This window comes from Ambystoma mexicanum, chromosome 6p (genome assembly GCF_040938575.1).
Source record: "Ambystoma mexicanum isolate Mex_15411 chromosome 6p, UKY_AmexF1_1, whole genome shotgun sequence".
NCBI lineage: Eukaryota > Metazoa > Chordata > Amphibia > Caudata > Ambystomatidae > Ambystoma > Ambystoma mexicanum.
The window spans coordinates 112,769,114-112,793,266 of record NC_090935.1 but is presented as its reverse complement, the minus strand read 5'-3'; the positions used below and the strand labels follow the sequence as shown (position 1 = coordinate 112,793,266).

At 50.8% G+C, this 24,153-nt stretch overlaps 1 long non-coding RNA gene across 1 annotated transcript in view; it reads left to right on the top strand.

Annotated features, from left to right (window-relative positions):
• The window catches only part of LOC138511259 (uncharacterized), a 197,164-nt gene that overhangs the window by 155,842 nt on the left and 17,169 nt on the right, over positions 1-24,153 (top strand). The window lies entirely within an intron of this gene.

The following is a 24,153-nucleotide window of genomic DNA, read 5'->3' as shown; positions in this document are numbered from 1 at the left end:
TCCTACTTGATATTCCTTTTTAGTTGTCTAAAGGTCATAGTGGGTTTTCATACTGTCTGCAGATCTTTCTAGATTCCACTGAGCATACACTTAAGCATGTTGAAGGTGTTTTCTCAGATTCTCAACATACTCATGAGTTGTGGAGGCATTTATCAAGGTCTGTTCTTGGGTTCTGTAGAGCAGATGCTGGGGTAGCACCATCCTTCGTCCAGTCATCAGCTCAAATGGAGATATTTGTGTTGCAGATGAAGGGGTAGATCTGATGGCCATCAGGACAAGGGGTAATCTAATGTCCCAACTTGACCCAGAATTTGCCACAAACTTTTTTAATATGCTCACAATAGTTTTATTGTACCTCTCAACTCCACCACTAGAGGACTGGCGGTAGGCAATGTGTAGTTTCCTTTTTACCCCAAGTATCTCCCACATCTTTGTCATCACTTCGCTAGTGAAGTGGCCACCTCGGTCTGACTCAATCCTTTGGGGTAGTCCAAAACGCGAGAAGATGTGATTGATCATCAGGGGAGCTGCTGTTTCTGCCTTGCAATTTGGGGCCGGGAGACATTCCACCCATTTAGTAAACAAGCATGTTACAGTCAACATGTACTTGTTCCCCCTAGAGGAGCGAATCACGGGCCTGATAAAATCGACTTGCAAATCTGACCAAGGCAGTGTCATCCCCATTTTTTGGAGGGGAGCACGGTGTGTGAGTGATGTTGGCTGAAATTGTGCACACACAAGACACCCCTTTAAGTATTGGTCGAGGTCCTGCCCCATGTTTGGCCAGTATGCCATCTCTCGCAAGATTTCTAATGTTGTATGAAACCCCCGATGACCGGCTGTGGCTACATCATGGGCGTGACTTAGCATCAGGCTTCGGAATGGGGTAGGGACCACCCACTGGTCATGGGCAGATATGGATCTCCTCACCAACAAACCGTCTTGGATTCAGAACATTTTTGGCCATTTCATCAACACTCTGAGGTCCTCTTCCCAATGCAATCCATCAGGTTAAAGTTCTCAGGGTCCTCAATGTGTTGATAAAACTTACCAATTATTGGATCCCCTTTTTGAGCCGTAATCAAATCAGCATCTGGGATCTCCTTACTCCTTACTCCATTGGGCAGTTGAGAGATGATTGTGAGCATTTGTCTGGGACCTAATGACCTGGATTTCCCACAACAGGGACTCAATCTCAAGTAGATCCCCTTGGAGGGCTCCTGTTTTGGCCAGCTGATCAGCTAGGTCATTTCCAGTTTTGTCTGGTTCCATCTACTTTAGAATGACCCTTGATCTTTTTCCAGTAGATGGCCATCCCATTTGAGGTGACCAAATCATCAATATTCTGTATTAATTTTCCATGTTTTAGTGATTTATTGTTAGCACATAGCATGCCTCTGGTTTTCCAGTTAACCAGGTGCTCCACAAACCCGTTCTGTACATATCTGAATCAGTGATTATGACCAGTTTGTGGAGTTGGTGTTGGACAGCAGTGAGGATGGCTTGATGCACAGCCATCAGCTCTGCCACCTGACTACTACGGGGACCGATTTTGTACCCAGCGGAGGGTTCTGAGGCATCATTCACCCATGCATTCCCCATGCCGGCCACAATTTCCTTCCTTTTCCCCGTTGTTGTCAACATGGTAGGAGCACCCATCCACATAAACAGTGGGCATTCCCTCACACTTGTCTTCTTCATAGACTTTGTGTGGGGAATTAAGGTATTCCTCAATGTTGTCCTTGATTTTGAGACTTTCGTCCTCGAGACAGTTTTCTCTGGCACAATCATGCAAGTCAGCCAGACCTTGCGCGAGGGGACTCTTCTTGTTTTGGCAATATCTGACCTCCACAGGAAAGCCTTGCATTGACCGAATCCAGGAAGTAATTCAGGAATTACTCACATTTCCAGGCTGGATTCTGTCACTTTGAAGATATTGCAGAGTCTGGTGTGCAGTCTCCACTATGATGTGTTCCCCCTTGATAAACGGGCAGTAATTTTTCAATGCCCACACCGTTTTCAGGAGTGCCTTCTCACAGTCATTGAATTTTTCCTCCACAGAGGATAGTCTTACTCGCATAGGAGATTACTTTATTGACTTTGTCATGCTTTTGGTATAATACTGCAGTCAAGCATGTATTTGAGAACCCTGTCTCCAAGAAGAACTCCTTGTTTTTGACAGAGTAAGCTAAGCAAGGCGTTTGTGAGAGGCTTCTTTGGAGTTGTCTTACTGCCTTGGCTTGTTCTGGATCCTACTCCCACTTGACCCCCCTTCAACAGATGGATCAGGGATCTTGTGATTTCTGCGTAATCCTCAATGAACTTTTTGCTGTAATTAGTCAGTCCAAGGAGGCTCCTTAGCTCACGCAGAGTTGTGGGGTCTTTTAATTTCTGGAGTGCTTCTACTTTCTTTTCCTGGGGACAGAGACCCTCAGGAGTTATCTCATACCCCAGGAAATTGACATGGGTCCTGCACCACTGTGCCTTTTGGAAAGAGTTTTGCTCCGGCAGCCCTCAGCTGTGTCAGAATATAATGGATCTCCGCTATGTGTTCCTCCACAGTTGAGCTTTTGATAAGAACATGTCTACATAGGCCAGGTTATCCCTTTCACCCAAGTCGGGCATGGCCTTATGCAAAAAGATATTAAATTCATTGCTGGAGTTGATGCATCCAAAGGGAGTCCGGGTCCAAGTGTACTGCTGTCCCCCAAAGTTAAAGGCCAGCTTGTATTGGTCCTCCCTACTGACAGGTAAAGTCCAGTACCCATTGGTCAGGTTAATGGCAGTGTATACCTTTGACCCCTGGATCTGGGCCACCCCTTGGTCAATGTAGGGAAGAGGCCATCGGGAAGTGCGGACCCGTTTGTTGAGCTCCCTTAGGTCAGCACAGAGTCTCCACTATCCTTTTGGTTTCAAAATCCCCAGCACCGGATTATTGAAGGTGCTGTGGACTGGATGAATTATCCCACGGGCCTCAAGGTTCTTAATGATTTCTTTAAGGGACTCCATTGATGCGAGAGGCAAGCGATATTGCTTCACAAACACTGGAGTCATGCAGTCATATGAGTCCACCGCAAAGAGATCTTGAAAATCTATGAAAACTTTTCTTTTGCTCCAGAGTCTCACAGGCATCAGCTAGGTTGACTCTCTCTTCAACCATTTGCCTGAAGCCCGGAAAGACTTCTGGTTTGGCTATCTCAACGGCCTCCTCCAGCTTGGTGGAGAAGTCCCTGGTTAAAATACTGACTTGGACTGATGGCTTCAGGTGGGGAAGGCAGTCCGTGTGGACTTGAAAGATCACCTCATCCCTGCTGAAGTCACAGGTCACCACTTCCTTACCATAAGGGCAGGAAGAGTACACCAGGAAATTCCCCCCATGCTGGGTGAAGATCCTGTCTGGTGTTGTGTCATTGTCGCTATCACTGTCAAAACAGTCATTGGGGATTGGTCCTACCAGTTAATTACCTAAATCTATGGAAAAATGTCAGTCATCAACCGCCATTCCAATAATGGTGCCTGCGCCCAGAGTGATACTCCTTTGGTCACTGTTATCCACCACTATTGGAATGGTGTTGTGTTCTGTATTGACTAGTGGTGTTGGGTTTAACCCCCAACCCTTGCTATTGGAATTGGGCATTGAGGTGAACATATGCGTCAGGATTTTGCAGTTTCTGTCCTCTTCATTTTTACTTTAAGTGTGAATTGTCGGGACCGTTCTGGGATGGTGACTTCCTCTCCAATCTGAATTTCAACTGCATATGGCAGCAATTGAGCTGACTGAAATGCTTTCTCGTGGTCATCAAAGTCCATGGGATTACCCGCTAATCGGGACCAGGTTTTGAAGTTTATTAGGTCCAAACTAATGACAAAGCGATTGAGAATGTCGCTGCCTAAATAAAATGCAACAGGGACATCTCGCACGACCCAACAATTATGGACTATGTTCTTGTTGCCTATGGAAATTTTGAGCATACGCCTGCTAGGCAGGAGATGTTTGGATTTGGGTGTTTCCAGGTCTATTTCCCATTTGTCTATCAATTTTTTCAGAACATGGCCTCGCTGATGAAGCTCTTACCGTTGTTCATGCACACTCGAGCGAGAACAGAGTCCCCCCCCATTTAACTGAATGGGGATGAACAGCTGTTCTCCAATTTTCTGAAAATCAGCCAAGCTTTGAGCCGATTTCTCTTCATTTTGGACTATAGGAGTGGGAGTGGGATGTTCTGATTGTGAATTGGTATAGAATTTCAGAGTATTCCCTTCCAGTGTGGAATGCCACTTGAGACTGGAAGGAAATAGAGAGGACTTCCCATCACCAGTTTGTTGTCCTACTGCAATTACTGTCACGTCAGGGGTTTGGTGGTTTTGAAAATGGAATTCAATTTGGTCAGGTTTTTTTTCAACCATGTGGCATGTGCCATTTAAACTACCACTTTTGACACTATGTTTTAATTTTATAGGTCGGTTAGTCTGGGTCCAGAGGACCTTGTTTACACAATCTAAGAGGGGAGACAATCTACGCAGGATGTCATTCCCTAGTAAACATGGTGTGTCCTCTGGAGTCACAACTATGACCAGGTGTTTCACCTTGTGTCGCCCAATTTTAATTTCTAAATCCGCAGTCCCCTCAACTGGAATTTCATTCCCATCGAAGTTCTGAAGTTGTCCAGGAAGAGGGGTGAGAGGGATCTGGTATCTCTCCCCCCTTCCCGAATTCAGCTGTCAAAGGCCCTTTTTGAAAGAAGGGTGGCTTGGGATCCAGCGTCCACCAGTGCCAAAAATGTACATTGCCCCTGCATTTGGACCAGGGCATACAATCTTCCCTCCTTCTCCTAAAAGGGGCAAAGATAATGCGCATTTTGGGCCACTTGGTGAGTTAATTTCTTCACTCTTGATTCTGACAGAGGGGTAATTTGGGCAGGATTTTGTTTGGGAGCTTGGGACCCTGTAAGAAAAAGGGGGCAGTTGGATTGGGGGGAGTTTTGGGCTCCCCTGGTTCTGATTCTGGGCTGCCCCCCCTCACCTCTGTTCTTGGAGGCAGCCACCAGAATTGGTTTGGGCAAGGTGATTTTCTGATTTGTCATTCTGGGGTTCAATGTTGGGTGGTTTTAACTCAGTCCCCACATCTACCCAGTCTGGATTAGGATCTCTTGGGACCCACTTTTCTTTGGGAGGAGTTCCCCCATCCCTGAAGGAGAAGATCCTTTTCCCAGAATCCTCTTAGGACACCTCTCCTTCAAATTGGAAGACTCTAACCTCCTCCAAAAAATGGGTCTTTTTAGGCCCTTTATTTCTCCTACCCGCCCTCTGTTCCTTAGGTTGCAGACTTTCGGGGGCAGGAGATTTTGGATGTGGTTCCTGGGTTTCCAGGGGCTTTTCACAAGTGGGGAAGGAAGCTTCCTCTAAGGCTTTACACCCCTCTTCCCCCTGTGCCTCCTTCCTGGGAATTGATGGGTTGTCGGGGTTCTCTCCCTGTCATTGCTCTGGTGTACCAGACCCTTGATTTGAGGGGTTCTGGGCCACCATGTTCATCTGAGGGTTCTGCTGAGCCCTCAACATGCAACCCAAATCCTGGGACAAGTTCTGGACCTGGCGCTCCAGTTGGGGCACCCGCTCTGGCTGGTACGGGGATCTCTGGTCCATCCTAGGCTCAACACGGGAAGGGTAACTGTCCCTTATCCCATAATACCCTTGGTTGGGATAGTTTTGGTACCCCTCCACCCTTGGCCTCCCCTCTCCAGGATTGGGCTGTCTGGGCTCAGGAAAGTGGGGGAAAGAAAGAAGGGTTGTTTTGGGGGTTGATGTTTGGCGGGTACCGGGGAAAGAAACTCAGTGTTTGGGGGATTACTGCCCTCCTGTGGAAAGTTAGAAGGGATGTTTCATGGGTTGGCAGCTGCCTGGTTGGATTCCACCCCCCTTGGGCTGGGGGAGTCCGCACATAGCCCAGGATGGGTCTGCTGCCCTTTTAACGGGGGCTGATATAGTCAGGGAAGTTAGGGGTCCCATTTGTGGGGTTACCTACCTGACTACAGTTTGGGATTGACCCAAGGGCCTTCTGGGTCTTTGGTTAGGAGGATTTTGCACAGAAATATTTTTAGGCCCCCCCATCTCCAGATCTAAAACGGGGGTAACCTTCACCTCATGACGCTCCTAATGGCCTTGATTTGTTTCAGGGGATCTTTCGGTAGGGACCTCTTAATTTTGTTGGCCTTTTTCGTCTTAGTCACCCTTGTCCACTCATGCTCTGACTCAGAGGCACTGCTACAGGAGGTGGCCATCTGATCCTCTAGGCTCTCTCTAATTCTGCGGGCTTGGGAATGGCTTGCAGAATGTGGGGGCCTAGTCTGTTGAGATCTGTGGCGCTCAGAAGAGTCTTCTGAGTCTCCCTTGCTCCCGGGATTGGCTGAGTACCCCCCTCCACCCCCACTGCCCTAGTTGGGAAGATGTTTTTAAGATACTCTTGGCGGGTCTAGTTTCATGGAGTTCCCCACCAGATTTGACAGACTGATCCCTTGGTAGGCGATATGTTTGAGGATCCAATTCTCTGATTCTCCCCTCACTGGAGTGTTCCTGATCAGAGAGGCTAGCCCTCAAATTTGGAAATCTGTACAGCGATGCCCGCCTATCCATTCCTGGGAGGCGCTGATCTGTCAGTCCCATATTTCCCATTGTGCTGAAGTCTACCATCCCTGTGGCCCTTGGCTCATAGGCATAGGCACTTTTTTTGATAACCTTGTTGCACTGACTGGCTATACACAATGTGGCTAGCAGTGCCTGATTAGATAGTCTTTTAGATAGATACATTATCTTCTCTAGTATATTTTTGATATATATTATGTATTTGTATGCATTTTAGAAAATGTTATATTGTGGATGATATGACCTTTATTGTGTTATTTGTATTAATTGAATAAAATATGTAAATTTATCTCCTGACCTGTCCACGTCCCTCATTGCCCATTCACTCTATTGAGTCTTTGAATGTTTTGAATTGTTGCATTTATCCGTGTGACCCCGTTTCTCTTATTCCCTTGGTTCATATGAGCCAGTGGACATGAGGGTGGCAGAGTCCATGGAACTGAAGGGATTAAAGTCCCTGATGACAGGGGTCCTGAGGTTATGCTCATGGGATTCTCTGTCCCTTCTTATCTCATCTTTTTCAGCCCCTATTCCCGGATGACATGCTAGAATCTGACCCTTTTGCTCCTCTATTAAGGCCTTACTGGCCTCAATGATTTGCTCCTGCACGGCTATCTGTTTGTGGAGCCTGTTATTCTTTTTACAGAGAGCCTCATTGTCTCTCTGTGCTTCCTGACTGGATTGGAAATATTGGGCCAATTTTTGCTCCAGGAGACTCACCTCCTAAGTGTAGTCCTTATTGGTCTGAGTGTTCTTTGCCAGAGCATTCTCCACCCATTTGGTGTGCTCTAACAGCTTTCCATGATCAGTTTTAATTACACTAAACTCCTGAAGGGCCAGCTTTCTTTCCTCTAACTTAGTTTTTAATTGGCTGACCTCCTGGCCTAAGGAGTCCCTCTCCTGAGTTAGAGTGCCCCTCTGTGTAGCCAGGTCATCCCTTTGTTTTTTAATTGCACTAGATTTCTGGCACTCCTCATAAATTCCTCTTGAGAGTGGATGTCTTTAATAATTAATAATTTTCCTCTTTCAAGGATCCTAGGCGGTTTTGTAAGGTGACTATCTGTTCTGCACAGACTATTATAATTCAATTGATGCGCCAGTTTCCATTGACTCTGTTGTAGAACGTCAACTCTTTCCTGATACTCCTCTTGCAGTATCTATAATTTGAGATCTTGTTCTACATTCCTTTGCAGCAAGAAAGCCAGATCTTCTTGGAGTTTGGTAATATACTGCCTAGTTTCAGATTCTTGGCTATCCTGGAGCCTTTGCTCTGCAGAGACCAGATCGGTCTGGATTTTCTGCAGTGCTTCCCCTTGCCTTTTGGCCAAATCTATATTGTCTGCATGCTTTTCCTGTACGATTCCTATGTGGAGGTACAGGTAGGCCGGTATTACACTGCTCCTCTTTTATTTGTGGGGCCATGTACAGTTCGCTAAGCGCTTGATGTAATGGACCCTTGTCCTGCCAGATATCAAGGTCGATTGCAGTGACTTGTTCTTTTATTTCCTACAGCCATACCATACCTGGTCATCCTGTTCTGGCCACTCACCCCTGAAAAACAGTTTGTGCAGGAAGTGTTCACTAGCCATATTAATTTCCACTGGAGTCACCATCTCAGAAATGTCAATTTCCATCTGACTTATCTCAGGGTTAATTTACTTTTGCATACAGGCCCAATTCTTTAGAGTATTTCTTTTGAGGGGTGCTTGTACAGTGTAGCACAGTACGCCAACCCAACAAGGTGTATGTACCCTACTGGCTAGTATGCTGTGTTAGACTGTCACGAGTGGTAGGTCAAATTCAGGATCCCGGACATGAGCCTCCAAGCTGTAAAGGATTTCAATCAGGCACACACCCAAGTCTCACCCAGCATGTAGTGCGCAAAGGAAACCCTTATTTATTTTTGTCTGTAAATTCAATATTCTGAATGATATACCACTCATATCACACCCTTCTCAAAATACCCCCCAGTCACACTGAACCAGGAATCAGGCAAGTTTGTAACAGTAAATATTTATTTATGGATTGAGAATTTAAAAACACAACATATTTTTAATAAGTAACAACAATCACCAAGGGGTGACAAGGACAATGAATAATATCTTTAATGCACTGGGAATTAGGTAATGAACACAAAAAGAATGCAGCAAACAAAAGAATACTTTTGAATTGGTTTGAAACAGATAGCACTGTGGTTAGAGGTTCCCCCTGTGACACCCCTTGACCCACCAATAGGCAATTTAAATAGATATGAGGAGAGAGCTGGTACTCAGGAATAATACAGACCAAACAGAATATCACTCCCACCTTCCCCCCTTAAACACAAGAGAAAAACAGATTTGACTTTTTAACTGTCAGAATGGCTTTGAAACTGGCTGAGCAGAAACACTAAGGGGCCGATTCATGGAACAAACGTGCGCCGAAAATCTTCATGGAAGTCCTTGCGCGTGTTTACCTCGGGATGTGCGCCAAACCCGTGCATGGCGCACAAGTCACTGCAACATCCCGAAAGGCGTGCGCGACGCGCACAATGAAAGCGCACAACCTCGGCGCATACACCAGAAAGTGGGCGGAACACAGGGCGTAACGCGCGGAATGGGGAACAACGCGCGAAAATAAGGGCGTAACTGGGGATGTACTGCAGGGAAGCAAACGGAACGCCCACACGCACTCGAACCACACGTATTCATGGAATCGAATAGGGCAAAGCCACGCACAGCCAAAGACACGCATAAGCCGAAACACGTCCGCCACACGAAGGCAGGCGGTAGAGTCCCTGCGCATTACAAAAGTGGCAACATACAGCAATTGGGCCTGTGCGAGCGGGGCACGTGTATTTCGGGGGTGCGCGGGAAGTTACACACGCGATTGAGCGGGGTACGTGTATTTCGGGAGTCTGCGAGAAGTTCCACACGCGATTCCATCAGGGTACGTGTATTCCAGGGGTGCGCGGGAAGTTCCACATGCGATTGAGCCGGGTACGTGTATTTCGGGGGTGCGCGGGAAGTTCCACACGCGATTGAGCGGGGTACGTGTATTTCGGGGTTGCGCGGGAAGTTCCACACGCGATTGAGCGGGGTACATGTATTTCGGGGGTGCGCGGGAAGTTACACACGCGATTGAGCGGGGTACGTGTATTTCGGGGGTGCGCGGGAAGTTACACACGTGATTGAGCGGGGTACGTGTATTTCGGGGGTGCGCAGGAAGTTACACACGCGATTGAGCGGGGTACGTGTATTTCGGGGGTGCGCAGGAAGTTACACACGCGATTACATCAGGGTACGTGTATTACAGGGGTGCGCGGGAAGTTCCACACGCGATCTCATCATGGTACGTGTATTTCGGGGTGCGGGGGAAGTATCACATGCAACATCAGCAGGGTACGTGTATTCCAGGTGGGCGCGGGAAGTTCCACACGCGATTCCATCAGGGTACGTGTATTACAGGCGTGCGCGGGAAGTTCCACACGCGATCTCATCAGGGTACGTGTATTACAAGGGTGCGCGGGGAGCACCACACGTGAATTGCACGTGTGGGTCTTCCCAGGTCTTCCCTCTACACCCTCCACGGCCCCTGCAGGTGGCTCACACCACAGGGGCCTACCCTGCACATGTCCTGCAGGCACCCCATCCACCATGGCCATGCCCCCCAGCCAACCCACATGTCAACTTGGACTACTGCCCACCAACGCATGTCCCCCTGCATCCCCAGCCACCAGGGGCACCCTCCACCAGGCCCCCACCCATGTCTCCCACCACCCCCACCCCCCAGCAGTGCAGGGTCACCCTCCACCAGGCCCCCACCCATGTCTCCCACCACCCCCACCCCCCAGCAGTGCAGGGTCACCCTCCACCAGGCCCCCACCCATGTCTCCCACCACCCCCACCCCCCAGCAGTGCAGGGTCACCCTCCACCAGGCCCCCACCCATGTCTCCCACCCCTCTCACCCCCAGCACTGTGGGGCACCTGCCAGCAGGCCCCCACCCATGTCTCCCACCACCCCCACCCCCCAGCAGTGCAGGGTCACCCTCCACCAGGCCCCCACCCATGTCTCCCACCACCCCCACCCCCCAGCAGTGCAGGGGCACCCACCACCAGGCCCCCACCCATGTCTCACAGCACCCCCACCCCCCAGGCGCCAGGGGCAGCCTCCACCAGGCCCCACCCATGTCTCCCACCACCCCCACCCCCCAGCAGTGCAGGGGAACCCGCCACCAGACCCCCACCCATGTCTCCCACCACCCCACCCCCCAGCAGTGTAGGGGCACCCGCCACCAGGCCCCCACCCATGTCCAACTCCTGTTCCCCTGCACCCCCAGCACTGTGGGGCACCTGCCAGCAGGCCCCCACCCATGTCCAACTCATGTTCCCCACCCCCCCACCCCCCAGCACTGTGGGGCACCTGCCAGCAGGCCCCCACCCATGTCCAACTCATGTTCCCCACCCCCCCCCCCCAGCACTGTGGGGCATCCACCACCAGGCCCCCACCCACACCTCCCAGCACCCCCACCCCCCAGCCACCAGGGACAGCCTCCACCAGGCCCCCACTCATGTCTCCCACCCCCTCACCCCACAGCACTGAGGGGCACCTGCCAGCAGGCCCCCACCCATGTCTCCCACCACCCCCACCCCCCAGCAGTGCAGGGTCACCCTCCACCAGGCCCCCACCCATGTCTCCCACCACCCCCACCCCCCAGCAGTGCAGGGTCACCCTCCACCAGGCCCCCACCCATGTCTCCCACCCCCCCACCCCCAAGCACTGTGTGGCACCTGCCAGCAGGCCCCCACCCATGTCCAACTCATGTTCCCCAGCCAACATGTCATCACAATCTAGATCCCTGGTCCCTATGGTCAGCCCCCAATGCAAAACACCCACCCGAGTATTGCATCCACCCACTCATAATTGGCAATTACATGACAGAACACAAATTGCAAGTTCCGAAACAAACACATTTCCCTCACATACACCCAATGGGTGTCAGTGAATCTCAAAACCCATATCATGAAATGCATGAAACCAATGAGATACCACACATTGAAGTTCACTAAAAAAATATGTATTAAAGGAAACATAAATAGAATCAAAAATAAAGAAACATAAATGTGAATGTACAAAAATGAAAAGAAGTATGTCCGTGAAAAAAAGCAAAACCAAAAATCAAAATCCAAAGTAATGGTGTCCAAAGTCATTGTACAGAAAACAAAATCCAATGGGAAATAAAAAAGAAAGCCATTGCTCCATGGTTAAAATGTGAAAGAAAAATACAATCCAACAGTGAACTATGTACATACAAACAAGCCAGGGTCCATCATCCCAACAAAAGAAAGGAAACCTATCTAACTACACTAACTAATAAAATAAACTATATACAAAAATGTGGCCAATGTCCTAAAGGTCCAAAATAAATCCAAAACAAATGAAACCTAACACTACCTACATAACTATGTACAAGGGCAGCGGGCTAGTTTGACGGCTCACTTTTGGATGTCCCGGGCCAGGGCAACATCGAACTCCTGCTCAAAGTCCCGGAGGCGGTCCTCCTCCATGGCCCCGAGGGTCCGCAGGGCCGTCGACGTGTCCACCTCCAAACCCCTGCGGATTGCCTCGAGGCACTCGGCCCGCCTCAGGGCCCTCCGCATGGAGTTCTCCGCCCTGATCATTGTGAGCCGTGCCTCTTCCGCCCGCTGCCGCTCCGCATCTATGGCGTGGCCCAACCGCTGCCACACGGAAGACACTCCCTGTCCTAGGTCCTCCTGCCCTCTGGCCGATGCCTGCCCCTCTGATGTTGAAGGCCCCGAGCCTTCATGGCTCCCACCACGTTGCTGCTGCTGCTGTGCCTCTGCCCGTGCACGGCCTCCTGCTGCCTGCACATCCTCCGCCGGCTGGGGTGCAGTCGTTGATGTAGCCACCCCTGCTGGACGTCTGACTCCCGACTGTGGTAGGGATGCCTCCTCCACCAGCCTGGCCGCACCGTCAGAGGCAGCTCCACAGGGCACCCAGGTGACTGATGGGTGGGAAGATGGCACGGAGGACGACTGGCGCGTAGGGGGATCAGTTGAGGAGGGGGTCGTAGCAAGCCCCATCATACGGAGGAATCCGGCCTGGGTGACCTGTCCCAGCAGGCTGACGTGGTCAACGAGCCATTCGAGATGACGTGCAGTCTCCTCATGAAAAGACTGCAGGTCACCTCGCATGGCCCGTTGACGCAACGCCACACCACTCAGAACAGGCTCAACCCGGACCCGGATAGCCACGTCCGCAGGCAGAGGAAGGCCAGTTGACGTGAGCTCATCCCCTGCCTGAAAACGGGTCTGGACGTAGGCATCCCTGCGGGTGCAAGATGATGCAAGGACAGGATTGCACACAGGCACCTCCGCGGCGGCCTGTGCTGCCTCCTGTCCCTGGTCCTGCACTGCACCACTAGCACCAGTGGGATCCCCACCTCCAGACCCCGTCTCTGTTGCTTGCACGGCCTCCTCCTCCACCAAACCCCCCACCAACCTGGATGACTCAGTGCCATCTTCCCCCGTTGGGCCCTGTGGGGTCCCAGCTGCCCCTTCTGCTGCCGAGGAGTCCAACTCCAACCTCTGCCTCTTGGACCTCCCCCCGGCAGCTGCGGCCTGGGACGCGGCACCGGACTCCTCACTCCCCGACGAGATGACATGGGAGGGGAGCCGGGCCTTGCGTCTCCGGCAGGCGGTGGGATCCCCGCCGCTGTGCTCCACAGCACCTTCTCCGCCCTCTTCATCAGTTGACGCTGCAGACAGGGAGAAATAAAACACAGGCATCAGGGCACTGTACAATGGACACATACATACATGACAGTTGTACATGAGTGGCATTGGCAAACCTCAGACATGTCATCACAATCCCCAACACACATGTCATTTCAACTCGCACACATGAGCCATACCACAGCCATATCGCAACTGCCAGCACCATCCATACACATACAACAGCATGAGCAGGCAAAGGTGAGCCAGACATCACATGCAACACAGGAAGTGCACCACACATGTACACACACCACCACACTTGCATGCATGTGTACACCTCTGCCAAGTGTTGCAGTGTTCAGACGGGCATCCATGTCACATCTGCCGATCAGGCTTCCACATACCGCTGTCACATGCATCCATGTTGCATCACTGTTGCACCCTTGTCAAATACACACACATGCACATGTACACAGTGCTGATGAATGCAGCTGAAAACAACATACATGTGTGACATCACGGACATGTCTACTTACATACACATTCATCCAAACATGTGTGCCCACACAACTGCATTTGGCATGCAAGCCTACACACACAAGCACCATCCATGTCTCACACATTCCAGCCCTCGCATGTGTTAGCCCCACGGCCCTGTACACCCCCACCCATACTCGACCCCATACAAACAGATGTGCAACCTGCACGCTACTGAAAAATCACCACACGCACATCTCACAATCAGGATGCATGTACACTTACCGCTCGACTCTTCGGAAGTTCCAGCGCCGACAAGGAAGGACGGACTCGGATCTGGACTGACATCGTGACTGCCATCAACGCGGAGGGGGTGGCAGTCCGCGACCCCCTCCTCAACTGAACCCCCTATGCGCCAGTCATCCTCCGTGCCATCTTCTCACCCATCAGTCACCTGGGTGCCCTGTGGAGCTGCCTCTGACGGTGCGGCCAGGCTGGTGGAGGAGGCATCCCTGCCACAGTCGGGAGTCGGACGTCCAGCAGGGGTGGCCACATCAACGACTGCACCCCAGCCGGCGGAGGATGTGCAGGCAGCAGGAGGCAGTGCACCGGCAGAGGCACAGCAGCAGCAGCAACGTGGTGGGAGCCATGAAGGCTCGGGGCCTTCAACATCGGAGGGGCAGGCATCGACCGGAGGGCAGGAGGACCCAGGACAGAGAATGTCTTCTGTGTGGCAGCGGTTGGGCCACGCCATAGATGCGGAGCGGCAGCGGGCAGAAGAGGCACGACTCACAATGGTCAGGGCGGAGAACTCCATACGGAGGGCCCTGAGGCGGGCCGAGTGCCTCGAGGCAATCCGCAGGGGTTTGGAGGTGGACACGTCGACGGCCCTGCGGACCCTCAGGGCCATGGAGGAGGACCGCCTCCGGGACATTGAGCAGGAGTTCGATGATGCCCTGGCCCGGGACATCCACAAGTGAGCCGTCAAACTAGCCCGCTGCCCTTGTACATAGTTATGTAGGTAGTGTTAGGTTTCATTTTTTTTTGTATTTATTTTGGACCTTTCGGACATTGGCCATATTTTTGTATATAGTTTATTTTATTAGTTAGTGTAGTTAGATAGGTTTCCTTTCTTTTGTTGGGATAATGGACCCTGGCTTGTTCCCATGTACATAGTTCACTGTTGGATTGTATTTTTCTTTCACATTTTAACCATGGAGCAATGGCTTTCTTTTTTATTTCCCATTGGATTTTGTTTTGTGGACAGTGACTTTGGACACCATTAGTTTGGAATTTGATTTTTGGTTTTGCTTTTTTTCACAGACATGCTTCTTTTCATTTTTGTACATTCACATTAATGTTTCTTTATTTTTGATTCTATTTATGTTTGCGTTAATACATATTTTTTATCATACTTCAATGTGTAGTATCATCTCATTGGTTTCATGCATTTCATGATATGGGTTTTGAGATTCACTGACACCCATTGGGTGTATGTGAGGGAAATGTGTTTGTTTCGGAACTTGCAATTGGTGCTCTGTCATGTAATTGCCAATTATGAGTGGGTGGATGCAATACTCGGGTGGGTGTTTTGCATTTGGAGGCTGACCATAGGGACCAGGGATCTAGATTGTGATGACATGTTGGCTGGGGAACATGAGTTGGACATGGGTGGGGGCCTGCTGGCAGGTGCCCCACAGTGCTGGGGGGGTGGGGGTGGTGGGGAACAGGAGTTGGACATGGGTGGGGGCCTGCTGGCAGGTGCCCCACAGTGCGTGGGGGTGGTGGGAGACATGGGTGGGGGCCTGGTGGAGGGTGACCCTGCACTGCTGGGGGGTGGGGGCCTGGTGGTGGGTGCCCCTGCACTGCTGGGGGGTGGGGGTGGTGGGAGACATGGGGGCCTGGTGGAGGGTGACCCTGCACTGCTGGGGGGTGGGGGTGGTGGGAGACATGGGTGGGGGCCTGCTGGCAGGTGCCCCACAGTGCTGGGGGGTGGGGAACATGAGTTGGACATGGGTGGGGACCTGCTGGTAGGTGCCCCACAGTGCTGGTGGGGGGTGGGAGACATGAGTTGGACATGGGTGGGGGCCTGGTGGAGGGTGCCCCTGCACTTCTGGGGGGTGGGGGTGGTGGGAGACATGGGTGGGGGCCTGGTGGAGGGTGACCCTGCACTGCTGTGGGGTTGGGGTGGTGGGAGACATGGGTGGGGGCCTGGTGGAGGGTGACCCTGCACTGCTGTGGGGTGGGGGTGGTGGGAGACATGGGTGGGGGCCTGGTGGAGGGTGCCCCTGGTGGCTGGGGGTGCAGGGGGACATGCGTTGGTGGGCAGTAGTGCAAGTTGACATGTGGGTTGGCTGGGGGGCATGGCCATGGTGGATGGGGTGCCTGCAGGACATGTGCAGGGTAGGCCCCTGTGGTGTGAGCCACCTGCAGGGGCCGTGGAGGGTGTAGAGGGAACACCTGGGAGGACCCACACGTGCAATTCACGTGTGGTGCTCCCCGCGCACCCCTGTAATACATGTACCCTGATGGAATCGCGTGTGGAACTTCCCGCGCACCCCTGAAATACGCGTACCCTGCTCGCACGGGGCCAATCACGTGTGGAACTTCCCGCGCACCCCTGAAATACACGTACCCTGCTGAAATCGCATGTGAAACTTGCCCCGCACCCCGAAATACACGTACCCTGCTGAAATCACGTGTGGCACTTCCCGCGCACCCCTGAAATACACGTACCCTGATGGAATCGCGTGTGGAACTTCCCGCGCACCCCTGAAATACGCGTACCCTGCTCGCACGGGCCCAATCACGTGAGGAACTTCCCGCGCACCCCTGAAATACACGTACCCTGATGGAATCGCGTGTGGAACTTCCCGCGCACCCCTGGAATACACGTACCCTGCTGATGTCGCGAGTGAAACTTCCCCCGCACCCTGAAATACACGTACCCTGATGAAATCGCGTGTGGAACTTCCCGCGCACCCCTGAAATACACGTACCCTGCTGATGTCGCGTGTGATACTTCCCCCACCCCCTGAAATACACGTACCCTGATGAAATCGCGTGTGGAACTTCCCGCGCACCCCTGAAATACATGTACCCTGCTGATGTTGCGTGTGAAACTTCCCCCGCACCCCGAAATACACGTACCCTGCTGAAATCGCGTGTGGAACTTCCCGCGCACCCCTGAAATACACGTACCCTGCTGAAATCGCATGTGGCACTTCCCGCGCACCCCTAAAATACGCGTACCCTGCTCGCACGGGCCCAATCGCGTGTGGAATTTCCTGCGCACCCCTGAAATACACGTACCCTGCTGAAATCGCATGTGAAACTTGCCCCGCACCCCGAAATACACGTACCCAGCTGAAATCGCGTGTGGCACTTCCTGCGAACCCCTGATATACGCGTACCCTGCTCGCACGGGCCCAATCGCGTGTGGAACTTCCCGCGCACCCCTGAAATACACGTACCCTGCTGAAATCGCGTGTGAAACTTCCCCCACACCCTGAAATACACGTACCCTGCTGAAATCGCGTGTGGAACTTCACGCGCACCCCTGAAATACACGTACCCTGCGGAAATCGCGTGTGGAACTTCCCACGCACCCCTGAAATACGCGTACCCTGCTCGCACGGGGCCAATCGTGTGATGTACTTCCCGCGCACCCCAGTGATGCACGTAGCCCGCTTGCCGCGCTGGTACAGGGTTAGCGCAGCCCTTTGCGCTGGATTGGGTATATTGATGGCTTTTCCCTGCGCGAGAGGCGTTCTTGGGGGCGTAACTGGCGCTGCTGCAGGGTCGCTGCGCCACTGTGTGCCACGGCTGGTTTTGGTGGCTGGAATCCATGAATACGCTGTGCGCGGAAATGGATTTTAGCGCACGCGGCTGGCGCAGGGATTCGCACGTGCACACTGTGCGCCAGCCGCGTGCGCCACTTGTGCGCTGAATTCTATGAATTACCCCCTAAATGTGGTCAAATATGCTTAAATTATTATACATTTCTATGGGAGCCGCTTTGAACAGATGCAGGCAATCAAAAGAAATTATTTAATCAAAAGAAAACAATTGGAATCTCAAAGGCAAAGTGGGAAATCATTTAAAGACAATTCACACGTGTAAAACCTTTACAAAATGTAAATTTGCGGCAAACGGTTTTGGGTTGTGGATGTAGCTAAGGATGTTAGGTATCAGTGGGAGTTGAAATTTCATTTCTATCTTTAAACACTGAGGGAGTTCTGGAGGTTTTAGTGGGAGGTATTTTCGAAAATAAAGACACGAATTTGGACAAGAACTTCACTTTAAAACCAGAAATTTTGGATTATGCTTTTACTCAAGACTAGAGCATGCAGGCTAGACAACCAGGTTGGGACTAAGTAAAATCTGATACTATGACTTCAGTAACAGATCCCCAATGCCCTCCCCGGCGCAACCAGACCAAACACTCCAAGTGGGATTTTTGGATCAGAGTTACACAAATAAAAATGACTATGAAAATGACGCTTTAGCAAATAGACAGAATAAGATAGCACTAAAGATTTTGTCACTGGTTATGAAAGTAAGGATAGTTCAGATATTAGGGTGGAACAAGATAAGGCACAGTATACAATAGTTCTCTAGCGTCCTGTTAATACTCACAATCCACTGGGATTTAAGATTTTTGGTCCGTCAAGATTCTGGTTAATGAATCGGGTCGATCAGGGAAGGACAGCACATCAGGTAGGATCAGCTAGGCCAGTCACCGGAACTGCACAGGATCTGCCCTTCTTGTTTCTGGATATTTCAGATCAGCGGGATGGCGAGTTCATCAGGCAAGCCAGATAGTTTCAGGATGCTTCCCCACATCGCAGCGCTTCACTGGGTTGTAAGGATTAGTTGAGGATTAATTGAGGATTGAGGCCTAGCTGAAAATGGTTCAGCTACTGCTTGGCCTGGTGATTGATATCTGGAAGGATGTTAAAAGCTGGATGTTGAATGTTGGATCAGAGTGCTTCGCTGGAACCAGAAGAGAGAGCGTGTATGTGTTGTCAGATGTCTCTATTTATCCTTTCTAATAGCATCACAAAAATGGGTGTATGGGCCAGCTTAACTAAACTTTCCCCTGTAAACTGGGATTGGATCAGAGCCTCATCTCCGCCTTGCATCCGAGTGATTGGATCAAAGACAGATGATGTCAAGTTTGTTTAGTTTTTACAATCCTTAGAAACTGCCGCTACTCACTAGTATCAAAATCGAATTTTGGCCTAAATACATATTTATACATTTGTAACCTCTACGAAAATCACAAGGATTACATATTTTATGGAGTATCTGTTCATCAAAATCCCACAGCTGTGAGATCTTGTTTTGCCTTTTTGCAGCATTTTGTCAATTTCACCATCAACACATTTTCCAAACTTTCTCCAAATGTCCACAAATATGTGTGTTTACCATAGGAATGTGGGTGCAAAGTTTAACAATTCTAGCATAAATACAGTTCCCATAAAACCACATATATTGCCATTCCTGTTCAGAATATGCTACACAGTTGCACCACGTTTTGAAATATAGGGCCAACAATTAGATTAACAAATCTGCCCTTTTGTATATTTTTCACCACTTCTGATAGTGAGTTTATAAGTCTCTAAAAAATGTTCATTACATATTCTTAGCAGCAAATGGTCAGCCTTTTGTCTGTCTGTGGAGGCAAAGAGCAGCCCCCACCTTTGGGATTTCCTTCTGCAAGCCTAGTTTACGACCTCTTCACACATACATTTCCTGGCCTGGAGAAACTGCCATTGTTCAGTCCTTGGTAGCAGACAAAAGTCTGGCCTACCCCACAATTATCATGTGTCAGTGAGCATCTGCTGAGATCATTGCCCTCCCCTTGGGGGGGAACCTGTTTTTCAACCTTTTGCAGGCCCATCCAGCCTAAGTTAATTTTAAATTTCTTGACTTGAAATCCAGCATAAAACAAACTTGTTGCATCAGATGACATAGATAAATTACATTCTTAGGTTTAACCCTGTGGGATCAAAACAACTGAGATCTGTGTTCCTTTCAGCAACAGTTCTTTTATATTTGCTAATCCGGCAGATCTTTGGTGTTAGACAACTTTAAAGTTTAATCAGGAGAGCCCATTTGACAGGGACTGTCACTCACAGGTAGCCCAGTGTGACTGCACACAGTTTTTTTTTTTTTATTTCTTTTTATTATTTTTCAACAAGAAGAGCGGCACGTGTACAGATTGTAATCACACTGAGGTGACTTAACAGCGAGAACATAACACGTGACATTACAATTGATGGTAAGTCTTTCGAAAGGGGAGGAGGATAGGTGTGTTGTGTCGTGTGTCGGTGCGGGGCATGTCCAAGCTCTCCTCGGTTCCTGATTTCATACCTATACCTCCCACTTACCCCATATCTTGAGGAACTTCAGGGGGCACCCGCTTGCCGTGTAGATGCGTCTTTCTAGGGAGGCGCACCTGTCCATTTTATTGGTCCATCGGTCAATACCTATCCTGTCCGCAGAGCCCCAGGTGCATGCCGTTGGTCTTTTCCCCAGCCCCAGTGCCACACTTAGAAATGCCCTTTCGTATTTAGTGAGGTCCGTTTCTACCCCTATGCCCAATAGGATGAGTTTGGGGTCGTGTGGGATTGGGACTCCCAGCACTCTGGAGAGGCGCAACAGGCACGCTGTCCAAAATTCCTGCAAAACCCCACATTCCCAGATCATATGGTAAAAGCTGCCCACTTGCAGCGGAGGCAGGTTGCATTGTCGTCTCCCGTGTTCTGGCGTAGTACGATCTGTGCAGGATCCTGAGTTGTATCAGTGTGATTTTTGCGTCTATTCCAATCTCGCGTGGGTACATCAGTGCTTCCACCCATTCTTCTGTTTCCAATGCCCCCAGGTCTTGCTCCCATTTCCCTCGGTGTGCGAGTTCACCAGAGCCACAGGAGTTGATTACCTGGTAGAGGGTGGACGTAACCTTGGGGGGGATACAGTGTGGAAGGGTGTTTGTTTCTAGGGGGGAGCATGCGGGTATGTCGGTGAGGCTCTGCAATTGGGTTTTGATGGCATGTGTGAGTTGGAGTTATCTGAAGTGGTCCATATGCCTTAGTCCATGTATTGCATTCAGCGTTTCAAAGTCTCTCAGCCGGCCCTCGTGGATTATGTCCGCTAGTGTAGATATCCCTTTCCTCTCCCAGGTATCAAAGTGGCCCATTCGCATAGATTTCGGGAAGGTGTGCATTGTGCCATAGGGGCTGGATCAGGGTTGATTGGTCTTCCAAACCAATATGTTTGTGTATCTCCTTGCAGATTGGGCGGGTGTGCAATATCCTCCTGGGGGCTCCCTTCAGATTTTCTTTGTTGTCATATAATATTTATAGAGTAGGCGGAAGGCCGGTGTCTATTGTTTCGATCTGGATGTGTGGGAGCTTTGGCACACCGTGTAGCCAGTTGTTTGCCACCCCTACCTGTGCAGCCCAGTAGTAGATGCAAATATGGGGCAGTCCTATACTTCCTTCCCACACCGACCGGCGAAGTGTTTTGAGGGCGATGCAGGCTTGCATCCCGCTGCATAACAGCGTGCGTAGGGACCGGTCAATGTCTGTGAATGTAGCAGCCGGGATTGGGAGTGGGGCGTTTTGGAGGACGTATAGAAATCTCGGGAGTGCCAACATTTTGAATAGTGCGGCCTTGCCCAGCAGTGAGAGAGGAAGGGTTGCCAGTGAGAAACATTGTTTTCAAATCTATCCAGTATTGGGCATAGGTTCAGTTTGAGGAAGTCATCTGGTGTGATGGTTATCTGTATACCCGGGTAGGTGGAGCCCAGTATCGAGACTGAGTACATGCAGGGGTCTGGGATCGTTTCATCTCCTCCTTGAACTGGGAAATATATCGATTTCTGTGCATTTACCCGTAGGCCCATAAAGTGTTGGTACTCCTCCAGGGTCCTGGTTACCATCGGGCAGGAGGTTACTGGTTTGTTCAGGTAGATCAAGAGATCGTCCGTATATAGTGAGACACACTCCTCACTCCCCCGTGGGTCAGGCGAACCCCGTCCATCGTGTGTCTGTGCGTAGTCTGATTGCTAGGGGCTCGATGGCAAGAAGGAATAGTAGAGGCAAGAAGGGGCAGCCCTGTCTGGTCCCACAGCCCAGCAGGAATGTCCTTGATGCTTTCCCGTTGACCCGCACAGATGCCACGGGGAGGGTGTATAGAAGTTCCGTCCACATGAAGTATTGCCCGAATCTCATGCATTGCATTATGCCCCATAGGGCCTCCCATCCCACTGAGTCAAAGGCCTTTTCGAAGTCAACCGTAAGGAGGCCGAGCGGTTATGGAATCTCTGTCGCTCTGTCTAAGGCCACCCGGACCCTGCAGAGATTCATTCTTGGGGATTTGTCCGGCATAAAGCCGCATTGGTCCGGGTGGACCAGGGATTCAATCACCCTGAGCAGCCTGTTGGCTAGGACTCTTGCTAGTATTTTGGCTTCTCCATTAATTAATTATATTGGCCTGTACAAGGCGCAGTGTTGTGGGGGTTTCCCTGCTTTGGGGATGACTACAATATTTGTTTTCCTAAGGTCCGGGGGGAGATAGCCCTGCTCTCTGCTGCGGAGGAACATGCTATGCATGTGCTTCGTGGTTGTTGCACCTAGTCGTTTCCAGATTTCTACTAGGAAGCCGTTCGGGCCTGGGCTCTTCCCAGTTGTAGCTGCGATAGTGCTTCCCCGATTTCTTCTTCCGTAATCTCAGTGTCTAGTTGTTCTATTTGTGGTCTGGAGAGTTGGGGGATCTCGATCTGTTAAAAGAAGCGTGAAGCGCTTGGTGTGGGGTCCTCTGCTGGTGGAGAGTATAGTTGTTCGTAATAATCGGCCAAGGCCTCATGCGATCTCGGAGTCGCCCGTTAGGATTTGCCCTTCCTGGGTTTGTATGGCCCGTACTTGCCCCTGCTCTGTTCTCGTCATTCTAGCCAGGCCAGGGTCTTGCTGGCCTTGTCACCCCTTTCATATATCTTGCTTCGGGTTTGCCATTGGGCAGTTCGGGCGTTGTCTAGGGCCCAGTCCTTTAGGATTGTCTGGGCTGTCGTTAGGGCATCCTGTGCCTCTTGGGTTCCCTCTTCCAACAGTTGCTCCTCTCGCTGGGTTACTTGGGTTTCTGCTTCTATGATTGCCTCTTTTTGCTGTTTCCTGTGTGCGGATACCAGGGAGATTGCCTCCCCTTGCAGGACAGCTTTGTATGCTTCCATCGCACGGTCAGGCAGGCGACCTCTTCTACATTTAGGTCGAAGTATTCTGACGTTTTATCCGCAAGTCCTTTCATGATTTCCGGTATTCCTAGATAGTAGGTGCTTAGACGCCAGGTGGGGTCCTGTTTATGTTGTTTCCCTTTGAGTTTCATCAGTAGGGGGGGGGAGTGGTCCGAGATCCCTCTCGCCAGAAATTCTGCGGCTGTTAGTCGATGGGTCATGTTCCTTGGGGAGAATATATAGTCCAGTCTGGAGAGGGTTCTATGCGCGTTGGAGTAGAACGAGTAGCCCTTCTCTGATGTGTGGATTGTCCTCCATGTATCCGATAGTACCATTGCGTCCGCAAAGGTGGACAGCTTGGTCGGGGTGTCTGCGGTTCTCTTGCCTCTGTGCGTTCTGTCCTATCCAATGTCCATGACCTCATTAAAGTCTCCTCCAATTGCCCACGCGTCCGCCTGTTCCTGCAGCATGATGGGTTGGAGCTTGGTGAGGAGTTCTGCCGTAAGCGTGGGGGGTGCGTACACTGCGATGAGGCCCCAGGTCTCTCCCCACATCTCACCAAGCACTACCACAAACCTGCCCCGAGGGTCTGATATCACTTTATTGGTCTTGAATGCGAACCGCTTCTGTAGGAGGATCATGACGTCTCTAGAGAACCCTGCCATGTATGCTTGTGGGTAGTTGGATTTCCTGAAGAAGCCGCTGGTGGTACCTATGAGGTGGGTCTCTGTGATGAATGCCACGTCCAGGGAATGCCTGTTGAGGTATTGGAGCACCAATTTCCGTTTTATGCTTGTACCGAAACCGTTCATGTTCCAGGTTAATAGGGAGATCTGTCTTGTTTTGGTTACGTCTGCGTGCATCCTCTTGTGTAATGGTGCTGAAGTATGTGATACGACTTCCATGTCTCTGTCACTTGTGGTATGTTGTTCTGCTCCGGGTTCTGGTGCCCCTTCATGGTCTTTCTCGCTGGATTCCCATTATGGTGTGCTTTGCGTACAAACCTTAAAATGTTGAACTGTGAACTTGAGGTAGGCTCAGATTGAGTAGGAGTGAACATGCTTGGGTCCCTGGGAGTGGTGTAC